Below are 6,000 nucleotides of genomic sequence, written 5' to 3'. Positions count from 1 at the left end.
ATGCATCCTTTAGTCATTAGTTTTTTTCTATGGTCATTAATATTGCTGACATTTTAGGAAATAATACAAGGAGACATAACTTAAATCACTTTTTTGTGATTTCCTCTTTCTTAAGACTTTTTATTGAGTTATCATAATTAATATTAAAGTGAAGCATTTTCAGTTCCTTAAATCCCTCCATTCCTTGCTTGTTCTTCCATTTGATTTTTGCCTCTCTCCTCTTAACTTTTCATTCCTCTAATCCTCTGTGTCATTGAATACCTCCATTACTTGATCGTTAAAGCAGTCAAAAGATATACCTAGGATACAACTAATCCTCTGAATATTTCGAAGAATCCAAATAAATTTGTTCTTCGATTAGGTCTCTAAATTTCTCTTCCTGTGCCTCTAAAATCTATTTCTCCTTTCTTTGTTGCATCTTTATTCCCTCCTCCCCCATCAATATTCCTTGTTTCCCATCCTCCATCAGAACCAATCCCAAGTGACAGGTTGACTCTTCATCTGCCAACGCAGCAAGCTGACCTTATTCCCTTGCTTATATCAATTCTTCCACCTTCTCATAGCATACATCAATCACCTCCTTTTAACTATTCATCTCTCCTATTCTTTATATGCCTTTTTGGCCTCAAAATCTGAATCCACCTTCTCTTATATCGTTGGATACCTAGAAATTATATCATCACCTATTTCAAACATAGGTTATTTTGAAACCTTATGGGTAATGGGTCTCTAAACCCACTTCAGTCTAAGACCAAATCTTTTCGCCCATCTCCAAGATCTAGTATGTACACCCCATTTCCCTTTCTTAACCGATGAGAGTCTTTTGCCCCTTGACCCATAATTGCCATAATCTTTACGTCCAAGCCTAGGCTAGCTTACGTACTTGCCATAATAACTAAATTTTTTTGTGTTTTGTCTCCTCTCTTGCATTTTATCTCCCATATAAAGGTGTTCCTCTTTTGCGTTTTGATCAATATAATGTTACAATTTAAAAATCGCCATATCTGCCTTGTTTTTAGGTTGAATCTTCCCTATTTGTTTTGTCTGTATCATGTCCTCTATCATGATCTCTACGAAACTTTCATCTCTCTTTTATTCCAGCATTACCCTCAACTCAATCAAACACTTAAGACAACAAATAGTAAACAGGATCACTTCGTTACCCCCTATTAACCTCTTCTCAACCTTCTAAACTATCGAGACAATTGTACTTGACTTCACCGATAGCTCTCACTTCATCTTTACCACTATAAAAATTGCTACCATCATCCTCTACCAACCTCTAGCTTTCGCTCTTATTAAGAAAACAATGTGTCTTAACATTTATCCCTTCTCCTTTATGAAAACTAAGAATCTGACTCTCTTATTTCTCCACAAGGCCACCAACTAATTATGTGACTAACTCTTCTTACTGTGGTCATATATTTTTCCTCTCTTTATCCAATTTAACTCAAACAATACATCATAAAACTACTCTAATTCATCTTCTTAGAATGAGGTCGATACTTTGAAACCCTTCTAATTCTCACTCAACTTCAAGCCTTCTATGTTTCACCCCTCATTGATGATGTCAAAGATTTTTTTCTCAATGGCCATAAATTTCAAGTTGGGGGGATCCATTTTGGTCATCCCACGACCAACATTATTGGCTTATTAGAAACTTAACCTACTGTCATATATTTACCTTTTTGTCACCTCTCACCTCATCTTATCAACCATTATTATCTCTTTCAGCTACCAACACTTTTCAGTTGGGAAGTACCCTTTGTCATCTCTCTTAGTTAACACCATCTCTCATAATTACCAATATCATTTGCAGTAACTAGAGATTCATTGTCGTTTGCAGCCAGTTAACCAACATCCAAACACTAACTAGTTAGGCATTTTGACATAAAAAAGTAAAAAAAAATTCAAGTTCTCCAGCTTTTTGTGAATTATAATTACTTTTCAAGTTTAAAAGAAAGATCCTCTCTTCATTTACACAAGTAACATAATTTCTTCGTCTGTGAAAAACAATTCTATATAATGCAACTCCGAGCTGAGGTAGAAAAAAAGAATTGCACACTAAGGAGATACTAATATAGTCATTAGGTTGTCTACTAGTTACAAAACACATCCTTTGGGACTTAAACATAATTCTTTCATAACACATAATTTATTATCATGGGAGATCTTAATGTCATCCTTAAACCAATGAAAAAAAAGGAACCATAAGCTAACTTCTAACTCATAATCTACACTTTCTCAAACAATCATTAATCATTTACACCTTAGCCCTATGTTATAAGAACAACTCCTACACTTTGAATGACAAATGCACTAGTCTAGCCAATACAAAAACAAGACTGGACTAGGCCTTAGTTAACACATAATGACAATTACCCTACCCAAACACGATCTTCACACATTGCCCAACTACTTTCTTTTTACCAAAAGCCCTCTCCTTATTCACTTAGATAACTTAGTTAACACCTAACCTAAATCCATAATCTTTAAACTTAAAAGCCTGGCTCATATCCTTTAGAGGATCTAAACACCATCAATTTTATTGGAAACTTAAGCTAGCTTGTGCCTTATTAGAAAATGGTCACATCATCATCATTATAAAATCTCAAAATCCTAGTTAAAACTGAAAAATAATTTGATTATACTCAACAACTCCTTGACGCATCCTCTAGCTAAATGATTGAAACTATCCTATAAAGTTAACTCTAGAAACTTTTACTATCACAAGAAACCTATTGGAAATAAAGAACCAAAATCCAATGGATCAAGGAAAGAGAATGGAACACTCGTCACCTTCACCTTAAAGCCACCATTAAGAAATGAAAAAATTATATAACTTCTATTCACAGAGATCTTGGGACTATACTCACTAATCCACAAGCCATTAGGGCACTCTTCAGGGATCATTGCCATCACACTTATCAAACCACCTCTCCCTTATAAACCGCCTAACTTCTCTCACTCTATCTCCCTCATATTACCCAAATGAATAATGATACTCTGTGTCATTCCACAAGAAGAGGAAATTCATAAAGCTCTCTTAAGCATAGGCTCTAATAAGGCACTAAGACTTGATGATTTCCCTTCTTCATTCTATAAACACTAATAGAAGTTAATTCGAACCAACCTTGTAGCTTATGTACAATATTTTTTTTCATTTCGGAATCTTCAAAAGGAATTTGATCAAATCATTATTGTGTTTGTTCCCAAAACCAGTTCCCTCAAAAGGTCTTAACACTATCATCATAGATTATTTTGTAACATAAGCTATAAAATTATTATTAAAACCTAGCCAATCACTTTCCTCTTATAATAGATCACCTTTTATTACCTTACTAGTAAACAATCTAGACATATATCAAACAACCCCTTTATAACACAAGAATTAATAGACTCTATGAGGAAAAAAAAAAGGGAAAAATGGTGGTTTTTAATAAAGTGGTACATGTATCATACCTTTGATCAAATGGAATGGGGCTTCCTTATAGAAGTCATACAATTAATTAGGTTATCCTCCTATATTGTGTAACTGTTGCTACAATGTTATACTATTTGTATCAATATATCATCAATGACCTCCCTAATTGAGGACCACCCCCATAACGAGGCCTTCGGTAAGGAGACCCTATCTCTCCTTAGCTTTTCATTCTCTGTACAGATGCCCTATCCCTTGTGCTTACTCAGGCTGAAACACATAGTATCATCCAAGGTTTAAAACTTAGCCATCAGGTCACTTATATTAGTCATTTACTATTTATAGATGACCTTCTCCTATTTGGGAATACAACCTATCTTAACCTAGTTAAAATCGACGCTAAAGTGAAGGGAGACTAATTGGTGACTTTTCATGAAGAAAATAACTGGAGTTTAGGTTTTTTAATATATATTTGTATATATGTAAATATTACATTATTTATAAAAATATTTGATATATAAAACGAAGCTCTAATTTGAACAGGTTTGAGAATGTCCAATCAAATCTACCATGCCACAAACATTGTTTTTGCCCAACTCGTACCTGCCTTAGCCTATACATAATTGTTTTAAAAAAAAAAATCATATCAAATTAGGTTAAGATAAATCAAATAAATCAAATGTGGGCAACTCCTGCAGTCCCTACTTCTATATCAATTTCTTCATACGGCCACCATCATTTGCTAGGTGAGAGGATAAAGATATAATAATGGTCATTTTTTCCCCTTGGTAAGAAATATATATGTATATTATACATCAGTGTTATTATATTATTTCTATGTATGTTTATTATATAATTTAAATACTGTTAAAATATAAATGAACAGATTTTACATAAAAATCATATATATATATATACATGTGAAGTTGTTGGTTAGCATGACGAACACGTCTATTATGTTGAAAAACTAAATCAAAATTTCTTGTCAAAATGTTCACATCTTTGCCTGGGTAGATATTTATCTAATATTGTTATATAGGTTGTTAGTAACAAAAAATTATTTAGAAAAATATTGAAAATACAAGTTATATTTCAACCAAAAAAATGATGTATAAGTTTATCTGAATGATTCAAATAGTATAGTAACTTTGGGAGTATATATCCCTTTAAAATTTGATGACCACATGGTTACGTCATTGAGCACACAAACATACACTTAATAGTGTCAAACAAATTATTAGTGAAAAATGCTTATTTAGAAAAAATTTGAAAATAAAAGTTTTATTACAATGAAAAAATACTACATGTGCTTATCTAAATAATTTTGAATAATATATAAGCTTCTAAAATATATAGCCCAAAACAACAATATGCATGTTTTTTCATGTATAAAATAAATTCTTTTTTTTTTTTTGGTTTTCTTAACATTTAGGAATAGTAATGATATTTGTCTTGTAATTAATATGTAAACATGGTAAAAGCAGAAAAAAAATAATGCTACTCATTTATAGTAGAGGTGAATAAGAACACAAAAGAAGAATTAAAGACGTGTAGAATTAAATCTTGTTTTATTAAATTAAATTTAAAAATATAAAATTTTAGACTAAAGTATAATTGATATAAAAGATTGTTGGACATTTAATTTGATTTTTACATATATATGTTTTAATTTTTTCACTTAAAATTCGTCTAAAAAATATAAAATAATATTTAAAGATAATAGTTAGACATATATTATAAATCTTTTTATTTTAGAATTTGAAAAAAAAGCCTTAAAGCTAACACTTGAACTAACACTAAATATAAAGTTATTATTTTGTGCTTGGACTGAGTCGTGCTTCAATGAAATTCTTCACAAAGTCAAAATAAAGAATAAATTCGGTCTAATTTTTGGTTCAAACTAAATTATGACAAGTATTTATTGTCTTTTCCTAGTAATGTAAAAAAAACTTTGTATATATATATATATATATCTTTCTATTTATTCATTGTCTTCTATAAAATACGCGACAACTTTCTTTACTAAAGATGAGAATATTAAAAAAAAATTTGTTTTAAAAATTGTTGATTTTTTGCCATATTATTCTCTATCTTTAATTTTAGTAAATATCTGATTTCTCAATTTTCATTTATAGGAATATCTTCATCTTTATAACAAAATTCAATTATTGCACAAGATTTTCTCGCTTTTGCCACCTAATTGTTTCTAGAATAGTTAGTTTTTAACTTTTATTACTTCTCAAATAATTAAGTTGTACTAATTTTCTTTATTTTTTAAATGGTGAATTCGCCATAAAAATTTAAATAAATTTTAGAATTCATAATTATTTAATTTCCGTAAAAAAAAAAAAGGGTTCTACCCTCATATAGGTACATAGAACCCAAGGTATTATTTGGTTTTATTCTTTAGGTTCAAAATCAAAATCATAAAGGAAATTTCATTAAAGCTCATTGTGATTAATTCTTAGTCATTGGAGACCAAAGCTAATGGTAGATGCTGACTAATCTTTCTACAATAATTACATTTGTTATATAATTCATCATTTACACTCTTAACCAAAGTCGTTAGGGTCTTTTGA

The sequence above is a fragment of the Carica papaya genome, chromosome 8, assembly GCF_054855325.1.
Source record: "Carica papaya isolate Zhongbai chromosome 8, ASM5485532v1, whole genome shotgun sequence".
Classification (NCBI taxonomy): Eukaryota; Viridiplantae; Streptophyta; class Magnoliopsida; order Brassicales; family Caricaceae; genus Carica; species Carica papaya.
The sequence above is the reverse complement of the archived record's forward strand: the minus strand, read 5'-3'. Positions refer to the sequence as shown.